At 35.2% G+C, this 27398-nt stretch overlaps 1 protein-coding gene across 8 annotated transcripts in view; it reads right to left on the bottom strand.

Moving 5' to 3' along the window:
* NAALADL2 (N-acetylated alpha-linked acidic dipeptidase like 2) overlaps positions 1-27398 on the bottom strand; it is a 1498179-nt gene that overhangs the window by 996596 nt on the left and 474185 nt on the right. The window lies entirely within an intron of this gene.

The following is a 27398-nucleotide window of genomic DNA, read 5'->3' as shown; positions in this document are numbered from 1 at the left end:
CCATGGATGTCCATGCAGAAATACTAGAGGGGGTTGCCATTTCTTCCTCCAGGGCTTCTTCCCAACCCAGGGATTGAACCCACGTCTCTTGTGTCTCTTCCATTGGCAGGCAGATTCTTTACTACTGCGCCACCTAGGAAGCCCTATATATTTATCATTTATATCATATATTACTATTTATCTGCAATGATAATTCCAGAAAGCTCTGGAAACTAGAACACTAAAGAAAATATGATTTAAAAGTTTTAAGACTTTTTCTAAGAACAGTAAAATTGTAAAGGAGCGTCATTAACATCATTCCTAAATTCCATTTCCATTTCATTCTATTCCACATTTTGCTTATATCTGTTCTTGAGAACAGTATCTCCCAGGGAATTTTTAGAAATTCAAATTTCAACACCACCATTCCTTACCATAATCAGTATTTAAGAAAGGTATTGTTAATCTTAGAAAAAGGTCATATTCAGATTATGCCTATAAATTTGATCAAAGTGAAACCATTAAATAGCAATCTTCAATTCTGCTTTTCTGGGAAGCCTTATAAATTTCCCCTTGCAAGGGTTGGGCTAACTTAATATGCAATCATGTACAAGGAAAGTATTCATGTTGCATTTGAAAGAAGAAAATGTTCAGAGTTGCTTTTAACCTACAATCTGGTCAAAATACGTATGACATAGAGAAATTGGCATCATGTGTTAGAGAAATCATACATTTGACCCTTCTAGAGGTAAATGTACTGTGATAAGTTATGATGTTCTGTCTGTGCGCATGGCAATTGGTCCAATTAAGCACAGTTCTATATCAGGGATTTTATATGATGTGAGCTGAGGTGAAGGGTTATGTAAGTGACGGTTCTATCTTCACAACTTTTGAATGTTTATTTTTATTAACTCCATAAACTGCAGTAGCAAATCAACTTGCTAAGAAATATCCACATATTCAATGTGAATAGATATAAAACTGCAAGAGTGTAGAGTTTACATTGCATGTCAAAACCTGTTAGAACTAGAAGAGACTTAAGTGTACTCCTAATTTCATACTTATCTCCTTTCCATCTTCCTTCTTCCTTCCTTCCACCCTCACTTTTCCCCCCTCTCTCCTTTCCTGATACACTTCTTTCTTCCCTCACCCTTTACTTTCTTGTTCAACAAGTGTGAAAATAAAATTAGAATCACAAAAAAGGTTCAAATCCATGTAAATGAAACTGATTAACAAAAAAGTTACTATGTATTATAACACACACATTACTATATACCATACCATGCGCTGTCCTAAATGTTTTATAAAATATTGCCCCAATTCTTAAAACAGCTCTATAAGATAGGCACTATTATTGTCTCTTTTTAATAGATTAAAAAATTGAGACATACAGAAGTTAGTTTTCCATAATGACATAGCTAGGGATTAGGAAAACAGGATTCAAATTCAGGCAGTGTGACTCTAAAATCTGCCCTCTTTGCCATTTGTTCTATTAATGAAATTTTTGTCAAAATTTTTGCTTAAGCCAAATACACAGTAGTTAACTAATTTTATAAAATGGCACTCAACTGATAAACATTAAAGTCAAAAAGGAAGTACACATAGCTTAAATTCTTGTAAGGCTTTGGAAACCTGGAAAACATCCAAGAAATGCAGGCAGAACCAACCCAGAGAGAGTTTTGGAGATTGCTACCAATGTTTTTACTTCATTCTGAAGAATATTTAGAGAGTAAGGAGGAAGTCTTCAAGTGACCTTCTAATTCATTATTTTAATAAAAATAAAATCCTCATTGTCCATAAATTTCAGAAATTTTAAGGCTACGTCTTCCAATCACAGAACAAGCCATGTTCAATACCCATTTATTCAGTCTTGAATGTCTAGGTGTACAAGTGTGCCAAAGGTTTGAGAACTCTATTAAGGAATATGTTTCACAAACTTCAGTGAATCCAAGGAATTTGGGCCACTGGGACTTTAACTTCCCCGGTGGCTCAGTGGTAAAGAATCCGCCTTCACTGCAGGAGACCCAAGTTTGATCCTTGGGTCAGTAAGATCCTTTGGAGGAGGGCATGGCAACCCACTCCAGTATTCTTGCCTGGAGAACCAATGGACAGAGGAGCATGGCAGGCTACAGTCCATGGGGTCACAGTGTTGGACACGACTGAAATGACTTATCATGCATGTGCAACGTTTTTTTTTTTACAAAAGTGTTGTAACTCATTCTGCTGTCAAATTTCAGAGATTCAGGATTAAAATGTTAAATATGGAAGAACCTCAGATAATAGGCAGTGCAGCAGAGAAAAAAAAAATGTGGCATCAAAAAGATCTAAATGAGAACCTCTCCTTTTGCATTTACCATCCCTCATGCAAGATAGCTTTGGTAAGCCTCTTTTTCTGTAACATGATAATACCCATGTTGACCTTGTAAGTTAGTTATGAGGATATTATATTGGAAAATGTGGTTGGCCCAGGGTTTAGTGTACATAGGATTTTCATTAAGGCTTGTTTATAAATAAAGTTGGGCTTCCCAGGTGGCAGTGGTAAAGAATCCACCTGCCAATATAGGAGACAGGAGACGCAGGTTCCTGCCTGGGAAGGGAAGATCCCCTGGAGAAGGAAATGGCAACCCAGTCCAGTTTTCTTGCCTGGAGAATCTTATGCACAGAGGAGCCTGGTGGGTTACAGTCTGTGGGGTCACAAAGAGTCAGACTCAAAGCGACTTAACACACACATAAATAAAGTACTGGAGACCTCTATACCTAGTGCTGGTAAGTATTGCATTATCTTTTCAGATCCCTGTTTTATGGAAATACAAAACCCCAAGAAACACAGGATGTGCTTTTACTTTAAACAACACATGAAAATTACATTTAAGTGAACTTATAGCAAATAATTTCTAAAGAAATATACATATATAAATATATTTAGAAATACTTTTCTACTCCAGAAAAAGTAGGCTGTATCTATGGAACAAATATTTGTCTGTGGTATAAAAATAAACTGAAAATTAAAATACTCATATAAAGAGAAATTATCTCTGAATTTTGCAAATATTTGCCTATAATACAAGTTCAGATTTTTTAAATTAAATGATTCTCATATAAGAAAAGGTTTCAAAACCAGCCTTCAGACACAAATCATAAGCCAGCAGGAGATCAGTGGTAGTTAGTAACTATTATATGCTGGCAAGTTGCTTAGCAACTACAGAACTGCAATTTTTCAGGCTTTTTATTCAGCTTAGAAATATTTATTGAATACTTACTACATGCATGTTGCCAAGGAGAGATACAAGCAACGTCATGGAGGGAATATTATTTTTATCATTTCCTCCTATGACAAACTGACTCGACGCAGTTTGATAACTTGACTATAGCTAAGAAGAGAAAAATGAAAGAAACTGATTTTGAAATCCAGCTAGACGGCCCCCTAAAACCCTGCTGTTCTTTATCCTATTTTCTACTGATAAGCCCTAAATCATGCCTTTGGAACCAAACCATAGCCTGTCCTACAGTTATGGAACTGTTTCATTTTTATGCCAATTGTAATACCAATGAGGAATAGGGACCCTACTTCAGCTGTATTTTTAATTCATTTTTCTAGAATAGCACTACTCAAAGAGAGTTGTTAAAAAAAAAAAAAAAAAAGGGATGGTAATTTTTGTACTAGTCCCTAGTGAAATAGGTACAGACGTTGAAATTGCTAAAATTTTAATGACAATTTAAATGCTTTTATGTCTCTTGAACTTAATGATAAAGTGTTTGGGTCGCCATCTATATATTTCATTTTTAAAGCCAGATTTCTATATCAATACCTCTTTTTAATTTTTTTCTTTTAAATAAGGATGGGATTAACACATACACAATATTTTATATAAAATAATCAACAAGGACCTACTGTATAGTAGAGGGAACAATATTCAATATTTTATAATAACCCATAAAGGAAAATAATATGAAAAAATTTTACATATATATATAAAACTACATGTATTTATACATATATAAATATGTATATGTATATACACACAAACTTATATCTGAGTCACTATTCTTTACACCAGAAATTAACACAACACTGTAAATCAACTATACTTCAATTAATCAATAGGGGGATTTTATATAGATTTCAAAATGAAAAGTAAAAAGTCAATAAAAATTTCAGCTTTGGGGGGTATGTGAAGAACACTAGCCTGCACATTTGAATCAGTTTTGACATATGTATGTAACCATGAAATCATCTCACAATCAAGATAAACATTTCTCTCACTCCTACAAGTTGTCTTCTTCCCGTTTACAAGCTATTCCTCTCTCCAGCTCCATAGATAATTAATAACAGATGGATGTGACTATGTTTCACCAAGAATAATTGGGAAAAACAGGCATCAGGATGGATTTGGTCTGTGATCTGTAGTTTGATAACCTCTGCTTTAGAGTCATTCCATTGTTCTTGAAAAGCATTTGAAAATGATTTAAAAACAAAGGGAGAAGCAAAAACTGTTGGATTTTTGGTCCTAAAATTATGTGGAATCTGATGAAAGTTTTGCTGAAACAATCCTAATAAGAGTTCAATTTCCATTTTGAAATGAGCCTTTAGATCAGAATCTTGTTCGGGTTTAACTTTATCAAGTGATGTTTAGAAATCATAGCAGTTAAGTAGATCTTATTACAGTTGCTCAATTCTCAAATTCATTTATTTTTGATTTTATTTAAAATTAGCTACATTAAGTATATGACTCTACACAGAGGAAAGAAGTCATGTGAATTTTATAAGAAAATATTCAGTGTCCAGGGGATAGGTATTTTGGACTCTGAATCAATCAAGACCACTATGAGGACTAATTCTTCTCTGATGTACAAATAGAATACAAAGTCAATAAACCCCTTGATTTTTCTGAAATGGAGAAATAGTATTAAAAAAAATACTAGTTGACTAAAACTAGTTGGTTCCAAAACACCGTCTCTGTGAAATAAGAAACACACATATAAGAATGTTTCTGTCCCTATGTCCCACCAAGTATTCTGAAATTGTGGAGAGTGAACACTCGCCCTTAGGCTTAAATTAATCTTAGTTACAAAAATATTAATTAGCTTTTTAACCATTAAAGCAGTTTCCCTCAGACTATATTAATCACAACATCAGGTTATGCAGCATTGCTTTTCTGTATATTGTTTTTGGAAAATAAATAATTACTGCCCTATCATCATTATGGGAAAAGAAAGGCAGAAAATGAAAAGTAGCAATAGCATGGCAATGATGCAAAAATTCTATCTCTATTTTTTAAGTTTTCTAGAATTATTAAAATTTCTAGATCCCTATTAATTTTATGCTTCTGCAAATACACACACACACACACACACACACACACATATGTTAGAAGAAGTTACTATAAAATGAGATTCAAGTAGAACACCGTCCCTTAACGTGCTGGTGTTTAGTTGCTAAGTCACAATGTAGTCATGTCTGACTCTTTTGTGACCCCATGGACTGTAGCTCACCAGGCTCCTTTGTCCATGGGGTTTCCCAGGCAAAAATACTGGAGTGAGTTGCCATTTCCTTCTCCAGGGGATCTTCCCAATCCAGGGATTGAACCCGTGTCTCCTGCATTGGCAGGTGGATTCGTTTCCATTGACCCACCAGGGAAGCCCCATTCCTTAACTTACATTACAGTTTTATATACCATTATCCAGTTTGTACACCACCCAAGACATATATAGGGTACTCACTGGAAGAGTAAGCTTAAAAGAACACAACAAGATAACTAAAAGTGTGCAACTGAAAACCCTACGTTTATTGTTACTCAAAATTTTCAAGTCACAAACTACATGTGTGCATGTGTGAGTTTGTGTGTATATGTTACAAAAGTTAAAAGTTCCCCAGGGTATTGTTCCATATTACCTTCACCACTACCAACGAATTGTAAATTTTGAAATAGGGGATCAAAAAAGTAAAAGATCACAGTATTCTATAGAAAGTAATATAAAGCTTTGTTTTTCCTCCTAGTTGGTAACACTTTATGTCAAACATACATAAATCAGAGTATTTACTATGAACCATAATTTCATTCTGGGGCTTCTCTGGTGGCTCAGCCAATAAAGAATCTGCCTGTACTACAGGAGACACAGGTTTGATTCCTGGGTCAGGAAGATCCCCTGGAAAGGGAATGACAACTCACTCAGCATTCTTGCTCGGAGAATCCCACAGAGAGAGGAGCCTGGTGGGCTACAGCTACTGTTACAGAGTAACAATAAACATGGGGTTTCCAGTTGCACACTTTTAGTTCTCTTGTTGTGTTCTTTTAAGCTTTCTCTTCCAGTGAGTACCCTATATATGTTTTCTGGTGTAGCCCTCTTGAAGAGTCAGACACCATGGAACAATTAAGCACGCACACAGTCATATTTTCATTCTACATGACTGTGAGAAAGTTTGATGCATCTGCTATAGATACTTAACATCTACCTGGACAACTACAAGATCAACCCTTACTGAGGCTGTTTCAGAGTCACTACTTTGGACAAACACTTATTCAGTTAAAATAATACTGTATGTGCAAGTAAGCAGTTTTTCAGTTGATATTCCAAACTCTATCTGAACAATCATATCAAATTAACTTTACAGATAATCCTTTGAATGTATGGATCTTTTCAGTTTTAGAAATATCTGAAGTTGAGTAAGCTAATACCATAGAAATGGAAAAGCAAGACCTTAATCTTATGTGAGGCAGAGCAGTGCATTTGCAGTACTTATTTAAAAAAAAAATATAGTGTTCTTGCACAGTGCATAGATTACATGACTTTGTGAGGGCATGCCTTTTTACGAACCTTATCAATGCTCTACCAAAAAGGATGGCAGATAAAAGACGAGATCATAAAACAACACCCTGTATATTCTTACTACCATATTCTTTGAACTTTATTTTTTATTACATTTTAGTTTTTGTTTCCACAAAACAAAACTACATTGTACATTGCACATTGTACACGTACATTCTTTGGAACAAGGATAATGTTTTTCTTTTCAAGAACTATTTCCTTAGTGCCTAACACAATGTCTATCATAGTTGATATTTAATAAATATTTTGAATGACTAAACAATATATCATAAAACTGACAGAATAATATCTCAAGGTTTGTCATATTATTATTTTTATTAAATAAGAAATTGAAAATACTTTTGAAGTGGTCATTTATAACTCTAGATTGAGTTTCCCAAAGTGCACTTTGAGAACTACCAAAAATAAATCTATCTGGATTAACAGTTTAAAATGGGTACCTCTTATCCATTTTATATATAATCCATCTGAATGACTTGGTTATGGTATAAATTTCTCTCTCTCTGGGCATATGTATGTGTGTGTACATATGTGTATGTGTGTATATATATATAAATATATACATACACATTTTAAGAAAAGAAAACTCCCAAGAGCTTCAGTTGTGCACTTAAGACTAAGAAATCTTACTGTTGGTGCTAAAAGTGGTAGGTATACTGTTATCGTTGCTGTCAGTAGTACTGGTACTAGAAACAAAAGTAGTAGTAGAAATGAATAAATAAATATTTGTTGAATAAATGGAGTGAATGAATCATTAACTGTCACACACCTATGTGTCAGAAAGCTAAGTAGTTTATGATACATTTAGTTAAGATAGTGTCTTAATCCTTAATGCATCTGTAACATGTATTTACAATTAATAATATTTATTACAACTTCAGGGATTCCCTGGTGCCTCAGATGGTAAAGATTCTGCCTGCAATGCAGGAGACCTGGGTTCAATCCCTGGGTTGGGAAGATCCCCTGGAGAAGCAAATGGCAACCCACTCCAGTATTGTCGCCTGGTGAATCCCATGGACAGAAGAGCCTGGTGGGCTACCATCCACGGGGTCGCAGAGAGTCAGACACGACTGAAGCGCCTTAGCACACACGCACACATTACAAGTTCAAAGATTGGGAAACAGATTCAGAATGGTTAAGAAACCTGCCTAAGGTCAAAATATCATAGAACTGTAAAGAAGTTTAATAAATGGCCAAGGCTATAAAACATTTTTAGTGCTGGCAGTCAGTTCTGTTTAATTCAGAAGTGCAAATGCTCTTCACCTAATTATATATCAGAATGCAGGCAATATGCCTATTCCGTGTATTCAATTCCGTGTATCAATTCAGTGTCACTGAAAGAAAACATATTCATAGAATTTGAGAGTTTGGTTCTCTTTAAAAATTAAAGATACCCTAGAGCAAATATCTTTGAAAAACATCAGTTATTCTGACTCATAGGGCCAAATGAATGTCTACCTAGAGAAGATACAGACATACAGACATAGCCAACAATCAAACTTCAATTGAAGTATTTTAATGGCTTTTTGTGTTGTTGTTAAGAGTTCATTATATAAATAATTTCACCTGAAGAAAGAAACTTTGTAATGAAGCTTTGAAAAAAATACAATAGTTGGTCTAAAATCTATGAAAATTGACTAGATGTCAGGATGTACACTGAGAAGACAGATTCATCTTTTCAAAAACCTGATGTAGTTTAATAATTGAATGCTCTCAATATCATAAAGAGACTCCCAGAAGAAACTGAAAGACCTATTTGTAACAGGAATTCATGAAACAGAGTAGCTCAACGTAGAGAAAAAATTTCAATTATCAAGGATTATGGAAAGAAAAGTGTGTCCACATCATGGCAGGAAAGGCTAATTGTAGAAAACTGAAGTGAACGTGAAATTTAAGAATCATAGAAAACTAAATTTCCAAGTAATTCCTTCTTCAGAGAAACTACTTTATTATTTAATAGAAGTAGCCTTACTTAGAAGAGCAAAAAGTCACCAAGGTTCAGCAGAAACAACAGGCAGATAATCTTTTCTATTAAAAATTTCAAAGTAATACATTCAAGACATTACTCCACAGGTGATATTGAATATATAAGTCATAGTCAGAACATTAAATCTTGGGAATTTTAAGCAGTGCTAAGTTTTATGCAGAATTCACCAAAAACAGAGGATTCTACAGTATTTTGTTACTTACAAACCATGCCAATGGAGCATGAGAGACACTCTAGTATACAGCAGGATTTATTAAGTCAGTGGAAAGTTAAGAAAGCCCAGCAATTCTTCAGTTGGTACTAGGGTAATATGCCCAATGACTGTTCATTTTAATATCATTAAATTTCAGTAGACTTAATTTCTATTTTAATCTCCTCTACCCCATATCTTTCTTAGCCAGCAGTTTCCATACCTCAAAAGATACAGAAAAATTAAACCAGGATGATCGAATAAAGTAAATAAGCTAATGTTTGAAAATAGAGGAAATTAGCCTGGGCTTTCTGTGTTGCTGCTACTGTCTTGATTTTATAGAGTGCCACTAGGCTCATTATTAGAGTGAGAACATCTAATTCAGCTTCGGCAGTTTCTTTGTTTTGATGATGTGATGGTGCCTGGTTAATGATATGCTGTTAGATGTATCCTAACTGGTAATGCAGCAACTCCTGGGGAGAAGGCAATGAAACGTTATACTCTGCAGTTCTGGTGAAAGAGACACTGTAAGCGGCACTGCATGCCTCCATCAGGGGTGGAAATTACAAATATAATTTTATGTCTTTAAAGTTTCCAATAAATTGTAAAGCTTTAATGTTGGTGAGCATGATTAAAATACTACTAAAAGAAAAACTCATCTCAACACACAAATTCTGCCACCACTGGATTGATTTCACCTCTTAAAAACACATCACAATTGTTGAAGCTATTTGAGCTTCCTCGATCATTTCTCCATGCTTAAATAAGTCTAAACTTTTGAATTACACAATTCAAGGTGAAAATAGATAACAAATCATCATGCAGTAGGAGTCACCTTATCTCACAGACTAGCAATTTATTCAGCCTTAATTCCTCACAAGGCTTCTCTGGTGACTCAGCAGTGAAGAATCCACCTGAAATTCAGGAGACCCAGGTTTGATCCCTGGGTCAAGAAGATCCCCTGGAGAAGGAAATGGCAACCTACTCCAGTATTCTTGCCTGGGAAATCCCACAAACAGAGGAGCTTGGTGGGCTACAGTCCATGTGGTCATGAGAGTCAGACATGACGTAGTGACGAAAGCACCACCACCACACCAATTCCTCACAATGCAGGAACAAGTGAACCTCATTTCCACACCTCTTCCTTCACAACACACTTGCAAGAATTGTCCACTCTATTCTTATCAACAATCTCCTTTTGGCCTGAGTATTTTTTAAAATTTCCAACTTCACATCTTTGCTCTTACAACCCAGCCAGCCTAAATCTTACCTATGCTTAAAGAGGCAGTTAACATTTGAGTACTGCCACCTGAACGTCCCATGGTGATTCCTTTCCCCTTCATCTTGATAATAAAGTGCTCTTCACATTTTCTATCTGACAGAAACAAATAAGTCTTTACTAATAACTGGAAATGCCAAAGGATCTTTACCATAGTACCAGAAACTAATCTAACTTCTTTACAAATTCAGTTCACTTATTCAGCATAATAACCTTATGACATATGCACTGAGAGTACCCTTCCCATTTCAGGTATGGAGAAGTGAGATGTTATGTGGCTTCCTCTGGGTCACAAAGCTCCTGACTTTGTAGAAACAGGAATCAAACCCAACTAGTCTGGTACTGGAATCCATGATCTTAATCTTTATTCTACGCTGCATTGTATATTATGATACATGAATTAAAATTTTATCAACTAACTTATTATTTCCCCAAATATAGACTGGTCACAGATTACTAGCAATCATCACATAGTTTTAGGCAATACGCAGCAGAGTGCTATAGTCAACAAGCGTATTTTGACTGGTTAAGCCTCCAAAATACCTATTTAATAGAAGTAATATACTCTATTTGTATAAAACTATGTCCCCTTCAAAGTGTGAGGAGAGAACTATCTTTCATAAAGAACCCAATAGCATGTTAGGTATTTTGTTAGATTAAAAGTGATTCTATTTAATCTAAACATAAGTATAATAAATGCAAAGAGTACTTAAAATATTCACTTTTCTTAAAAGAGACACCTAAGTATTATTCTATTTATTGTATAAAATACACTAGATAGTGTACCTTTTAATGCTGTTCATACCATATTTCAATTTTTCCACTTTAATTAAAAGTCTACGAAATCTTGAATTAAGCCTATATCCAATACACAACAGTGAAATCTGCTAAATAGCTAAGTAATGAAAACAACAGAAATAACAATAATAACCACGTTTACCTTTTCTGGACAGAATTACAGTCATTCTAAGCTAGTTACAGTTCATGTAAGTAGCATCAGCAAATCTATACTAGGTTTGTATATTACACAATTTTTAAAAACTATTATAGGAATAAAAGCTAAAAAAATAAATCCACCATTTCAATTCTTTCTATGGTTTTATAGAATATTCCAACCAACCTTGCACATTGCTTATTTTTAACACTAGGCAATACAGGTAATGTTATTTATGTGGTTTCCTTTTATATTCTAAATTGACATGGACATTCCCTCCTTTTTGTCCTTGATGGATACCATATGCAGACTTCTCTCAGTAGACAAGAAAGATAAGTGTATAAAGATTTATGCAAAGTGCACTGAGAGAAACAAAGATGAGTTTGCTTCGAACAAAGATAGACCAGAGAAGATCAAATTTAAAAGATTTCATCATATTAATATATAACAAATTTTAAAATAACATTATGGAGTACATACTATATGCTAAGCATAATATTTATTTACATATGTCATGTCATTTATTCTCTGCTGAAGTAGGTATCATTTTACAGAAAAGACTAATAAATTTCAAAATGTCAATTAATTTGGTCAAGGGTAATAATTCCACATGAAAATATGGTCTTATGGTGGCAACTGAAGAAATTATTGAAAGGGATGTGTTTCTCAAACCAAATTGTAACAAAAACACAATTACTTTATTTTCAGAATAATATATCTGATGTATATTATATATTTATATAATCAGAGTATCACATACGTATGCGCTGTGCTGGGCTAAGCTGCTTCACCCGTGTCCACCTCTGTATGACCCTACACTGTAACCAGCCAGGCTCCTCTGCCCACGGGGATTCTCCAGGCAAGAAGACTGGAGTGGGTTGTTGTGCTCTGCCCCATGGGATCTCCTGACCCAGGGATCAAGCCCACATCTCTTACGTCTCCTGCAGTGGCAGGTGGGTTCTTTACCACTAGTGCCACCTGGGAAACCCCATCATATATGTGCATATTCACACAAATATACTTGTATAAATATTAATATGTAACACTCAAAAGGGTTATTTAAAGTCATGTACTTTTATAAGCATGATTCTACAATGTTTAGAGGAGGATAATAAAGATAAGTAAAAAGATGAAAAACATCTCAGAGCACTTTTACTAGCTGTGTCATTCATCATTTTCCCTCGTATAGAAATGAAAATAATCCTTGAAAATCATAAATAAAATCCCCTCACTAAAATCCCTCAGTGACTTCCCATGGCTCACTAAATAAAATCCAAACTCTTTAAATTGGTCAACTACAAACCATCTCTCCTTAGCCTGCCATTTTCCTACCTGCCCCTGGCCCCCTTCCAGCCTCGGTGCCTCAGTAAACGCTGCTACCTCATTGGAATGCTCCGACTCTACCTTCCTATGACTCCTTCATTTTTTCAGTCAATCTGACCTTAAATGTTATTTCCTAAGAGATGCACATCTTTCATATAACAGCTTTTAAAAGTAACAAATAAGTATTTAATTATCAGCTTCTTACTACTTTTTGTCCACTTGATTATAAGTTCTATATGGACAAGGGATCATTTGAGTTTGATTTTTCATGGTGCAAGTGAACTAAATGTCCACAAATAAAACAATGTACAAGAACAATGATATTTACACGTAAGTATTATTTCAAACTATTACTCTCACCAATGAAATATACATATTCCTCCCAACCTAATTCTAACGCTTTTTATTATAATTACAATTTTAGAGCAAGCTATGAGTATTATAATTTGACTAAGCTTTATAATTTGATGAGCTAAATATTATAATTGACTGTTACAAAATTATTAGTAGTAGTTTGCTATTCAATTTGTTTGCTAATAATTGATACACTAAACAAAGTTGTGCATCTCCTCTAAGTAAGCCAGACTTCAGTAATCATGATTAGATCAGTATGGATTGCAAAGATGGATGAGACCATATCAAACCTTATAAGTTCCTTAACTTCTGTGCTAGAACTTTCCTATCTATTGAATGAACCCATTGAACTGAATGACTTCCAATATCTTTCAAATTCTTACATTTTGTGATTTAAAGCATTTTAAATAGAGGAGAAAAAAAATACATGGACAGCCACAGTGATGACTATGGCTATCTGCTCTTAATTTTTAGGATATTTCTACCTCCTCTAGTCAAAAAAAAATATGGAACAGAGCACAGAATGTTCTGGGACTAGTAAGATATCATTATGTGTTTTTCTCCATTTAAGAATCCTTTTACAAATGTAGTTCCCAGCTCCAATGCCATGAACAGCTGGTTAGATTTACGAATGTCATTACAGTATGTGTTCTTCTAATAATTACTCTGTCAGAGGACAGGACATGGGCCATTTGAATTTCCAATGGTAAACTTCCAAAAGATAGCAAAAACTGAAGTTTCGTATTTTACACCAGTACCAAGACAACAAATCTAGAGAAGATGATGCTGAAAGATCCTGATCTTCTTGTTCTATACCTCTGTGCCTAGCCAGAGGCTGCAATTTAAAAAAAAAGGTTTAATTTCTTAAACAAAAGGAATATTTTCTATCATTATTTGAGAAGAGGGTATTGAGAAATGATACCATCTGGCTATGTAATAAGTAATTGCATAGAAAAGGAAATACTTCTATGTTTTAGAAGATTATTTGTATTTTAGGCTGTAAAACCAAAGATACCCTGTTTCATCTCAAACTTTTGCTCACTAAATTTAAGATCCATCAGTGGACAAAATCATTACCATGTCATTTGCCTAATGATGACTTTTTTCTCCCCATTTTATGTCTCCCCATTCTTCTACTTTTATTAATCAAAATCTACTGTAAGGAATACCTGTCCCTTCTCCACTGTTATAGATTTCATATTTGTATGGCTCTAAAATTCCTTTGTAAAATCCTAAGCCCCAATGTGATGATATCTGCAGGTGAGGACTTTAGGAGGTAACTAGGTTCAGATGAGAAAAGTGGTACCCTCATGATAAGATTCCTGGAGGAGGAAATGGCAACCCACTCCAGTATTCTTGCCTCAAGAATCCCATGGACAGGGGAGGCTGGCAGGCTACAGTCCGTGGTGTTGCAAAGAGCTGGACATGACTGAAGTGATTTAACATGCACGATAAGTTAGTGATTGCATTAAGAAGAGGAAGAGACTCGAGAGCTCTCTTTCTGTCTCCCCTGTCTGGATATAGCAGGATGGCAGCTGTCTGCAAGCCAAGAGTGCTTTCATTAGAGCTCAACCATGCTCCCATCTTGACCTTAGACTTTCCACTCTCCAGAACTGTGAGAAACAAATGTCTGTTATTTAAGCTACTCAAGTTATGGTATTTTGTTACAGTAGACCAAGCCATGACATACACCTTGAATAATCTTTATTTATTCAATTGCATATTTATATCAATATGAACTCATGGATGTCTCTGGACTAATATCCAAAACTTCACTTATTTTGCTGTTCAAATTAGTTCAGCTTTAGCCTTTGGAGCCTCTTATATTCTGCTCCCTTATTTTTCTGACATTCCTCACCTTTTCTGAACACTTTCATAAACTCTCTCACCACAAGATGCTTCAGGGTCACCTTGCCCCATCTGGAATCAACTATTTTCCCAAAGAATCCGTGTTCTGTTAGTGCAGAATGATGCTTAGAAACTAGGACCTGGGGGTTGCATCATCTCAAAGTATTTCCCCAAGACAGAGTTGCCTCTTGGTATCACAAGGAGGTTAGTTTCAGGGCCCACATAAATCAAAATCCAAGGATGCTCAATTCCCTTATTTAAAATGGCTTAGTAGGTTCTCCATATCCATCAGTTCCTAGAAACATGCAGATTTGAAGGTATCTCTCTTTAGTAATTGAAAATGGAAAGATAACTTTATAGTAACTTTGAAAATCTTCACAAACCTGTGTACCAAGTAACGAGGCTAATGTCACCAGCAAAAAGGCATAGTGACATCATAAACACTTTGAAATGATGCAGAGGACAGTTTCATTTCAGTAGTAACACTATGCAAAAATACACCACTTCATTTCTATCATGAGAGCAAAAATGTTCAAATTGAGGGGCTTTCTATAAAACAGCTGAGCAGTACTCTTAAAAAGTGTCAAGTTATGAAGGAAACAGAAAAACTGAAGAACTTACAAATTGGAGAGATTAAAGAGAAAATAATAACTAAAAGCAATGTGAGATTCTAGACAAAATCTTGGAACATAAAAAAAAGTATTAGAGGAAAACTGATGAAATTCAAATAAGATCTATAGTTTATTTAATAGTGTTGTACCAAAGTTAATTTCCAAGTTTTGAAACTTTTACTATATCTACATAGGCTATTAATATTAGAAGTAGTGGAATTAGGAGATTTATGGAAACTGTGTCATTTTTGCCACTTTTCAGCAAGTCTAAAACTACGTTTTTTTTAAAAAATAAGCAAAGATAATGCATCTTATTTAGATCAAACTATTTATACTAAATGATATACTTTCTCCCACAATAAATAATGAAACTTTGTGTCATTCATTTATTAGTGTCTGTTTAATTTTTTCTTTTGTTGGGAATGCATTTTCCCACTAAATCTATTTTTTTTATCTTTAAAATCCTGAGGACATAATTTCTAAAGGTAACACATTCTGTGAATTCTTATAATAAGATTTTGCCATATTTTAGTCAATTTTAGATTTGAGTCAAGTTGTTTTAAGCAGTTTTAGAAGTAGAATTTGCAAAAAGTTAAGTGATTAATCATATGCAAACCTTGTAAAAGAAAAGCAACAAAATAACAAGTATTTAAATGGCTTATTTCTAAAAGAATAATTAAATTGTCTATTGTGCACATTATTCTGCCAAACTTTTCTAGAGATAATATTAAATTGCCAAATAGGGACTATAGTATATTGCAAAAATGGACACAACTTTTTACTCCTTCCTTGATCCACATACTGTGCAATGCAACTCAAGAGCTACTCCCATCATGAAGTCGAGTTTGTAACACATTCTTTGAACCTAGCCTGATTTTGTGACTTGTTTTGACCAAAAGTACTGGAGAAGGGAATGGCTACCCACTCCAGGGGCCTAGAGAATTTCATGGACAGAGGAGCTTGGTAGGCTACAGTCCATGGGGTTCCACGTGTTGGTCATGACTGAATGACTAACACTTTCACTTCACAAACGTTCCAAGACACCTTGTGTTTTCCTTCTCTGCCATAAGAACAAGCCAGTGCGCTTACTGAAGTGCCATCACATGGCCACATTGCCTTAGTAGCGATTCAGTTCAGTTCAGTGGCTCAGTCATCTCCGACTCTTTGTGACCCCATGGACTACAGCATGCCAGGCCTCCGAGTCCATCACCAACTCCAGGAGTTTACTCAAACTCATGTCCATTGAGTCAGTGATGCCATCCAACCATCTCATCCTCTGTCATCCTCGTCTCCTCCTACCTTCATCTTTCCCAACATCAGGGTCTTTTCCAATGTGTCAGTTCTTCACATCAAAGTATTGGAGTTTCAGCTTCAGCATCAGTACTTTTCAATGAATGTTCAGGATCGATTTCCTTTAGGATGGACTGATTGGATCTCCTTGCAGTAAAAGGGGCTCTCAAGAGTCTTCTCCAACACCACAGTTCAAAAGCATCAACTCTTGGGTGCTCAGCTTTCTTTATAGTCCAACTCTCACATCCATCTATGTCTATTAGAAAAACCATATCTTTGACTAGATAGAACTTTGTTGGCAAAGTAACATCTCTGCTTTTTAATATGTTGTCTAGGTTGGTCATAGCTTTTCATCCAAGGAGCAATGTCTTTTAATTTCATGGCTGCATTCACCATCTGCAGTGATTTTGGAGCCCCATAAGTATAGTCTCTCACTGTTTCCATGGTTTCCCCATCGATTTGCCATGAAGTGATGGAACCAGATGCCATGATCTCAGTTTTCTGAATGTTAAGCTTGAAGCCAACTTTTTCACTCTCCTCTTTCACTTTCATCAAGAGGCTCTTTAGTTCTTCTTCACTTTCTGCCATAAAGGTGGTGTCATCTGCAAATCTGAGGTTATTGATATTTCTCCCGGGAGTCTTGATTCCAGCTTGTGCTTCCTCCAGCCCAGAATTTCTCATGATGTACTCTGCATATAAGTTAAATAAGCAGAGTGACAATATACAGCCTTGACGTACATCTTTTCCTATTTGGAACCAGTCTGTTGTTTCATGTCCAGTTCGAACAGTTGCTTCCTACCTACATACAGATTTCTCAGGAGGCAGGTCAGGTGGTCTGGCATTCCCATCTCTTTAAGAATTTTCCACAGTTTGTTGTCATTCACACAGTCAAAGATTTTGGTGTAGTCAGTAAAGCAGATGTTTTTTTGGAACTCTCTTGCTTTTTCAATTTTCCAGTGGATGCTGGCAATTTGATCTCTGGTTCTTCTGCCTTTTCTAAATCCATCTTGAACATCTTGAAGTTCATGGTTCATGTACTGTGGAAGCCTAGCTTGGAGAATTTTGAGCATTACTTTGTTAGTGTGTGAGACGAGTGCAATTGTGCAGTAGTTTGAGCATTCTTTGGCATTGTCTTTCTTAGGGATTGGTTTGAAAACTGAACTTTTCCAGTCCTGTGGCTACTGCTGAGTTTTCCAAATTTGCTGGCATATTGAGTGCAGCACTTTCACAGCTTCATCTTTTAGGATTTGAAATAGCTCAACTGGAATTCCATCACCTCCACTAGCTTTGTTCATAGGGATGTTTCCTAAGGCCCACTTGGCTTCACATTTCAGGATGCCTGGCTCTAGGTGAATGATCACATACATCGTGATCTGGGTCGTGAAGATCTTTTCTGTACAGTTCTTCTGTGTATTCTTGCCATCTCTTCTTAATATCATCTGCTTCTGTTAGGTCCATACCATTTCTGTCCTTTATTGTGCCCATGTTTGCATGAAATGTTCCCTTGATATCTCTAATTTTCTTGAAGAGATTTCTAGTCTTTCCCATTTCTTTGTTTTCCTTTATTTCTTAGCACTGATCACTGAGGAAAGCTTTCTTATCTCTCCTTGCTGGAGGTTACCTTAAACCAAGCATCATTCTGTCAACTACCCTAGATCAGCAGAATCACCTACCTCACCCACTCAACTGACTGCGGACACACAGGTGAACCTGGCTGAGCTGTGGGATTGTCCTGTGTGCTTAGTCACTCAGTCATGTCTGACTCTTTGCAAATCCATGGGCTGTAGCCTGCCAGGTTCCTCTGTCCATGGGGATTCTTCCAACAAGAATACTACAGTGGTTTGCCATGCTCTCCTCCATGGGATCTTCCCAACCCAACAATCGAACCCAGGGAGCTGTGGGGCTAGGGAACAGTAAAAAGCCTTTATATTTCAAGTCACTAAATTTTAGGGTAGTTATTTATGAAGCAGTAGCTAACTAATGGAAGGATTGTTTTTTTCACTGTGCACACACACACACAAAAGTGATGTACAAAAATGTAAAATAAATTGCTCAAGTTTGCACCAAAGTGAAGTGCAGAGTTACAGTTCAACATCTGTCTGACTCCAAAATGTATGTTTTACATGATGTACTACTGTCTCTCACATTCTTGTAAGGGTGTTCTTATTTTCATTATTTCTGCAAGCATACTAAATATCTTACTTGAGATTCAATATATAAAATTATTAAATCCAATTTCAAGTGACTAATGTGTTCTGAATAACCACATGCTAAATATTGTTCTGGCGAAAGATCCATTTATTATACTGGACATGCTTTTATAAACATCCTACATTCTTATTTCACATGAAATCAAAGGTTACATGGTAATAATTATTATGCATCACAATAGATGCTTTCAAAATATGCCTCTTTCTACTTATTTGTCAAATAGTACATTTTTCTTTTATCATGAGTATTTAATATGGATTTTACAGCACTAATATAATTACATAAACATTCTTGAATACATATGAAAAAATTTTATTCTCAATTTTAAAATATACCTAGTAAATTATCAGCTAAACTTAAAAATCATGATGAAAATTTCTTAGGATTTTTATTTTATCAGTCTATCAAATATGAATATTTTTGGAGCCCGGTTGCAATTGATACTTTTCTTTATTTTAACTCTCTAAACTTGATGGTTCAAGAAAGAGAGTAATACATAGATCTAAAGCAAATAAGAATGAGACTGAAGTGCAACTTTAATTAAACCATAAAGTACAAGCTTCAAATGGTTAATCTTTATGATTTTGAAATAAACTTTCCACTATCTAATAAAAAATTTGCAATGGAAAAATAGTTATTATACACACTGTCTCTAACCAACATTCTGTTGTGCTGGAAGTATTCAAGTAAACTAAATAATAGTATTTTGGAGTGACTGAAATGAAATCCATGGAATATTTTTGGACCACATTGCCACAATTAAAGAACATCCTAACTAAAGCTACAGTTAAACCACATTTACATTCAGTTTCAGGTTTTTATTCAATGTCATTGAATTAAAGTTGTGGCCAAGTATTGTTAACATATGTTTTTCCTTGACATGTATAACACATTAATACACTAAGTATAATACAAATATGCTGTCATTTACATACAAATACAAACATAATACAAATATGTTTATATTCATCAGTAGAGGCTCTTGGATTCTTTCTTAAATTCATTAGGAATTGGGAATGAAGAATCATTTGAAGAATTAAGCAACATTTTTAATAGACTGTATGGTCAATCTTTGGTCCTCTTATGGATTGATTTTAATTTGCATTTGTAAAATTGGAAGTAATTGCTGAAGCAAAGTCAAATCAAATTCTTAATTTTTAAAAAATCTTCCAGCTTATGATAAATAAAGTTTCATATAAAAACTATTTCCTGAAAAACTTTGCCACTGCAGGTACACCAAGTATGGTGAACAGGCAAAAATAATGCTAAATATATCACATATGAAATCTAATATAGGTAAATACACTAGACCCTATATATTAGATTCTACAGGTATTATTTTACATTTCAACCTCATTGATTTAATGAACTACAATATATATAATACGAACTCTAAGGTATCAGTTGGGTCAAAAGTTAGGTCACATTTTCCCTAAAATTGTTCATTACATGAAAGAATTTAATTTTTAATCAATTAAAATAAGTATTGACTTATCTTTTGTCTTATTTTCTATTTTTCTAATAAAATTATCTGAATATAATATTTTTAAAAGAAATATAGCTTGAACATCTGACATAAGGACTGAGGCAAAGTCAATGAAATATGAGTTACTAGCAAATATAGCTTTACACATTCATATATTCAGAGTGAACCCCTTCTATTAAATGGTTCTTTTGAAGCATTGTTTTCACAGGAAGATAGTAAGAGATGATCCTATGATACTTCAATAATCCACTTAGAGATTAAAATATGTATATCAACAACACTGCTGTGATAGCTGGTTTTATTAAAGATGCATCTAGAAAATCATGTTTTGTTGATAGTGGACTGGTTGGTAAGGCAAGTGAAAATAGTTTATACAGAAATTTTTATCAAAACACTTTCAATATTGATATTGAAAAAAATCAATATCATAATACCATATTTCATCCAGTCTGTGACATCATTGATTCTCATATGCATCACAAGACACTCAAAAAGTGAAGAGGCCAGTGGAAGGTGGAAGGTACCAACACCTGGAAAATGCACCCTTATTTCAGGGATATTAAAATATTGAAGTATGCATATTAGAGGCATGAAGTAACTTATCAATGTGTTTTAATGTCCAAATATGTTGGGATATTTTGAAAGCAAACACAATGACTGGATTATCATGTACAAACCATTAGTCTCTAATTTCAAATATTTTTATAAATAATCCTGCAGCAGGATGATGAGAGATCAATGATGTCATACTACAAGGGAGCCCAAGGGAATAAGTGTAAGAGGGAAATATCAATACATAATTCTAAACACGTGCTGATTATGAAGCAAACCGTTGCCAACAATTAACCTTGTCATATTTTATCGTGTCTAAATATTTTTCTATCCTGGGCCTCATAGTTAGGAACATCAATAGTCATTAAGTTTCAAAAAATTAACAAGGGGAAGAAAGGCTATAAAAACTTGAAAAGGAGGGGTAAGTACAATTTTATCCATTTGCATTAAATTGTTCAAGAAGAAAATCAGATCAACATCAAAAATATCTTTTAAATGACTTGCTCTTCATATTGGTTATCAGGGATTCCAATGAACCATTTAACTATTGCAGCCTTAGGGCATTCATGTATTGACAATTTACAGAAGTTTTCTTCACCTAATTTGTTCTGCTATTCCTAAGGAGGAAAAAAAAAAAAAAAAAAAACCTCAGTTACCTTAGCAACTGCAAGGTTACATTTTATCTCGAAGCTGCAGAGTTTTTTGGAAAAAAAAAAAAAGAATGGAATGTGTTGATATTCCATCCTCACTGGGTGATGGCTTCTGTAGTCAGGTTGAGAATAACATGCAAATACCTTTATCTTCCTTCTACCCCACCCTCAATGACAGTATTTTGAATTGATTGTCTTCATTTCTTTTTTCTTTTATGAGAAATGAGGGAATCACTGATATCAAATATAAATAAAAAGAAAATCTCAGAGGGAGGTTACAGCAATGGTAGTACATCACAGCTGACCTTCGTTATTCCCGTGAGAAGAGAAATTGGTGGACAATTGGCAATTGTTATAACAGGAAAATAAACATCCTGTCAAGTGTCAATGGTTGGAAAGTCCATTTCCAGCCGTAATAGAAGACTGCTGTAAGCCTGTCTGCAGAAGAATAGATTTCTCAGAAAGTACTCACTTAAAAACACATTTTACCCATTTAATTCGAAAATCACTCTAAAGGCTGTGGTTCTGGCAGCTTCCATACTGGAGTCTACATAGTAAAGGGCACTTGTCAGATCTCAGCATGTGACTTGCAATGCCTGCGGTATGGCTGACTTTGAAAATCAACTCAGGAATAAGGAGAATGGACAGGAAATGAAATATAAGAAAGCATATTAGGTCTCTTTTCCTTAAAATGACTGAAACCCAAATTAAAGCGAGTTGACAATAAAAAGGAATATCAACTCTCATGACCTTGGCTCCCCCAAACTCCCAGCTTCATCTGCTCCAGGCTGAGAGCGGGCCCTCTTCCTCTGCCTGGGTCCCCGCTCCCTGCAGTGACCTGGAAGCTTTCTCTAGGCAGTGAGCTGGGCAATCTGACCAGTCGCCTCTCTAGTTTGCTGTCTACTGGGACTCACTTCTCTTCATTGCCTGATGCCCAATGTCTTGAGGGCTGTTGCTCAGCAGGAGGGTAGTTCCAGTCCCTGATATTCTAGCTTAACTAGAAGGGCAAGTCCTTTCTCTCCTGCAGCATTTAATTCCCAAGGATCACTGATTGGCTGCCCCTGTGTGTGCTCTATCCTCCCAAACGGATAGTCACCATGTCCAAGCCAAGGGGGAAAGCACGATTAGAAAGAACTGAGTCACATAACCAACCTATGGATCTATTTGATCTCTTGTTAGTTTCAGGGGGAAACTAAAACTATCTGCCAGTGACCAAAACTAACAGCTATCACAATCCACCTGAGAAAACATGCTTTTACTTTTAAAAAAATGGCATTGGTAGGGATGTCAATTCCATCCTAAACTTACTTGTGGTTTATTGTCTCAAGCATTTCTGGAACATATGTTCTATGCCTAGTGATGGTAAGGGAAGCATAGAGGTGAACAAGATGCAAATGTGGCCCTGACCACATATATTCTGAGTCTTTCTTTTATAAGGGTTTCCAGTTGTGCAGACACCTTCACAGGATCTCCCTCCTCTGCCCTGAACAATGGTTCTGGAATATATTTGGCTTAGGAGGATGTATTACTGATTTGGGACCCATCATTCAGATGTCTCATTTTATTTTACTGAGCTTTCTATTTTGTATTGGAGTACAGCAATTTAACAATATTATGCTAGATTCAGGTGGACAGCAAACAGACTCAGCCATACACATACATCTATCCATTCTCCTCCAAACACCCCTTCCATCCAGGCTGCCACACAACATTGAGTGGAATTCCCCGTGCTATACAGTAGGTCCTTGCTGGTTATCCTTTTTAAATATAGCAGTGTGTACATGTCAGTCCCAAACTCCCTATCTATCCCTTCTCCCAGCAATCTTAAGTTTGTTCTCTTAAGTCTGTGAGTCTGTCTCTACTTTGTAAATAAGTTCACTTGTATCATATCTTTTTAGATTCCACAAACAAGGGATGTCATATTACTTTTCTGATTCTCTGTCTGACTTACTTTACTCAGTACATGACAAGCTCTATGGGAATGTAAATTAGTGCAGTCACTGTGGAGGACAGTATCCGTGCATGCTGAGTCACACAGTCTTGTCCAACTCTGCAACCCTTTTTGGACTGTAGCCCACCAGGCTCCTTTGTCCACAGAGTTCTCCAGGCAAGGATACTAGAGTGGGTTGCCTTTTACCTCCTCCAGGGGATCTTCCCAACCCAGGGATTGAACCTGTGTCTCCTGCACTGCAGGCAGATTCTTTACCCCTGAGCTATTAGGGAAGCCCCAGAGGGCAGTGTGGCGGTTCCTTTAAAAAAACAACAACAACAACTAAAAATAGGACTACCATATGACCTTGCAATCTCATTCCTGGCATATATCTGGAGAAAAACATGCTCCAAAAGGATATATACACTCCAGTGTTCATTGTAGCACTGTTTACAATAGCCAAGCCATGGAAGCAACCTAAATGTCCATTGACAGAGAAACTGATTAAGATGTGTCATATGTGTACAATGGAATATTACTCAGCCATTAAAGTGAATGAAATAATTCTTTTGCAGCAACATGGATGGACCTACAGATGTTTCATTTTAAACATGAAAATACAAAGCCAGGGGAGGGTCGAGCCACATGTCAAAAGTGAAGTGGCTGGTAGGTAGCGTACTTGATATTGTTAAAGTGTTGAATGGTGTTTAATATAGTGTGAATTGAGGCTTCTCATACATTATCCATTGCTCTCTTCACCGTATCAAAGAGTGGCATCCTTCCTGGATGGCAGAGCTAGATATTAACTCTTCCCTTCAAATGTGCAATTTTATTTCCTGCTATTTTTTAAATCAAATAAATTACCCCGTCCTTCACTAAATAAAACTCATTTGCTGTCTCCTTATATTTACTGCTTATCCTTCAGTCCCCACCTCAAAGCCAAGGAATGCCTTTTTCTTTTCTGCAGTTCACTCATTAGGCCTACATTTAATAAACTGGCAACATATCATAAAATAATATTGGGTAGGGAAAAATTTTTTAACAAATCTTTATATAAGAAATGATCAAATTTTGTTTTAAAATATGCTATAAACTTGTGCAAAGACCATAAAATAATATGCCAAAATATAATAGGTGAAAAAAGTCTGAGTTGCCATCATATATGTGACTTTTACTTTAGTCTAAATGCTTTTCAGTATTTTCTAAAGTTTTGACAATTAGCATGTTTTATATATAAATTTGGGCTTCCCTCGTGGCTCAGTTGGTAAAGAATCTGCCTGCAATGCAAAATATTATGGAAATATATAAATTTCCATATATAAATATATAAATTTATTCTTAAAACTAACCTCTAAAAATCTAACTCTTGATGAAAATCATCCCTGATTAGCCCAATTTAGTAAGAGGTTATTATTTTGTTTGCATATTACATACTGCAATGCAAGCATTATGATACATTCTGCATGTGATGATTATTTCTACCTGATATTTGAAGGCAGAAAGCATATGTTTTTATCTTTTTTAATCTTCTAATAATTAACTTGTTAAACATAATTAATCAAATGATTTCTGAAATTATGTATTTCTTGCTTGTGAATCTTGAAAAAGATTCAAATAATGAAGACATGACATGTTTTGAGTTTATACTATGTGCTAGGTTCTATTCTAGGTAGTTTTATAAATTCTATCTCATTTAATTCTCAGAATTATCCTTCAACAATTTTCAGTTTATACACAAGGAAACTCAAATGTAGGGACAGATCAGTTACCTAAGGTTTCACAGCTAGGAAGTAGTAGAATCAGTATTTGAAACAACTAGGTGACCACATAATTTGTGCTCTGAACCACCATATAATATAAAGATTTCATGCTTCAACAATAGTAAAATCTCCATGGGACAAGGATGCAGTGTAAAAAGATTTTTATACAGGTTGTTTACTATCCATTTCCTAAAAGGAATAATAAAAGTACCTACCTCAAAGCAATGTTTTAATAATTAAAATACATATATGCTCATGATTTAGCACAAGTGCCTGGTGCATACACAGTGTTTTATAAATGCTAATATTAATATTAATCCAAGTATGTAACAGTGTTAACTCAGACAGGAATAGTGATAAGTTTAATGAGATTTTTTTTTTTTTTTTGGAGTAAGTGTGAACTAAAAAGATGCCTCCACTCTATGAAAATTTGTTTACTCTATGCTTTTTTGGAAGATCTTTAGTAAATCATTAAAGTTGTAGACATTTCATTTTGAGACTTCTCTTTTCTTGAAAACCAGAGGCTTCAGCTTACATTTTTATTTTGAAACTAATGGATACTGCCATAGTATTATGAAGTGGTTATCACAATCAAAGCAGAAATATATCAATCTTTGGTTTTCACTCAAACAAATAAATAAAAATATAAAAAAGTCAGGTTAAAATCTTGCCTGTCTTATCAAATAGGTCAAATCTCAACACAGGAGTAAAATAAGTACAGGGGATTTTGTTAAACTTCATGCCCTAATATTTATAAAAACAAGGAGTTACTTTTCAATAAGATCTTACTAGAATTTCCTCCTCCATTTCTCTTTTCTTCAGTTCTTTAGCTATACGTGCATAAGTATCTTCAAATTCAGCCTACCTTGAAAATAATTTTCTAAGGCTTAGTGAAAAAAAGACTAATTTCTATAGCCACCTGCCTTTTTCTACAGCCACAGTTGATTGATGGCTCACAAAGCCTTTTTATACAGTGCTGACATTTTAAAGATACTGGCCAGTCTGAACTTTCCATCTGGCGTGTCTGATTTCCTTTGTCCCACTTTCCCGCAGTGACTTATTCTGTCCTTGAGCTCTAAAACTACTTTGATTTAATTCATGCCTGAAGGTTCAGGGGAAGTTTCTTTAAACAAGAAATGAGTGTAATGCCTGCAATGGTGCATGATGATGGTGAAGCAAATCCCTGACTCCCTGGCATTTATTTGTGTAATAAGTCCACCATCCGGTACAATCAGAGAGATATTATAGAAACTTCCATGCACTTACATAAAACTAACAAGAGAGGTGGGCAACGCTTGTGAAATGAACAAGAAGGTGAAGGAAATTAACTTATTTCAGGCCAAAACAAATTCTACTTCTATCTTTTGTAAAAGATGTAAATATGAAATCTATTACTGAGTGCTGGGAATCAGTTAATACTTTTCAATACACTCTTTTACAAATTGTATCATTAGAATTTCATTCATAGCAAACAAAATAGCTTTCTCAGAGTCTTACAAGAGGACAACACCTGCAGATAGGCCTCTTTATTCAGTGAGTTTTCTACCAGAATAATGACTCTGTCTTAACTTTTTTTCTGTCTCCTCAGGTGGCAATATTGGTAAAGAACCCACGTGCCAATGCAGGAGACACAAGAGACACCGGTTCAATCCCTGGGTCAGGAAGATACCCTCGAGGAGGACATGGAAACCCACTCCAGTATTCTTGCCTGGAGAAACCCATGGACAGAGAAGTCTGGTGGACTACAGTCCATAGGGTTGCAAAGAGTTGGACATGACTAAAGCGACTTAACACACATTACTCAATCTTTCTTCTGTTTTGTTCATTCAAAAACAAATCCAAAGCATTTTCTATACAACTGATCCAAACACAATTATATTTATGCTATGAATTAACATAATTAATGTTTTGCTTTGAAGGCACAATACTTTTATAGATGCCATTACAGAAAAGGCAGCCATTGAAGATTTAGATAAAAGTTGTTAAGCAGTGAAACATTATTCATAGGTACTATGATATAAGAATCATGGAAAATTTGAGAATAGCTTTGAAGTATTAGTACAAATGGGCTATCCATTTTGGAAGCTATAAATATGATAAGGTTGAAGCTTCAGGCAGGATGTCTCTCATCTCTCAAAAGTCTTCTGAGCATCTCCTTCTACCACTTAGCACTATGGTCAAGTAAT

The sequence above is a fragment of the Dama dama genome, chromosome 19, assembly GCF_033118175.1.
Source record: "Dama dama isolate Ldn47 chromosome 19, ASM3311817v1, whole genome shotgun sequence".
NCBI classification, from domain to species: Eukaryota; Metazoa; Chordata; class Mammalia; order Artiodactyla; family Cervidae; genus Dama; species Dama dama.
Note: the sequence above shows the minus strand (reverse complement) of the source record. Positions and strands in the feature narration are given on the sequence as shown.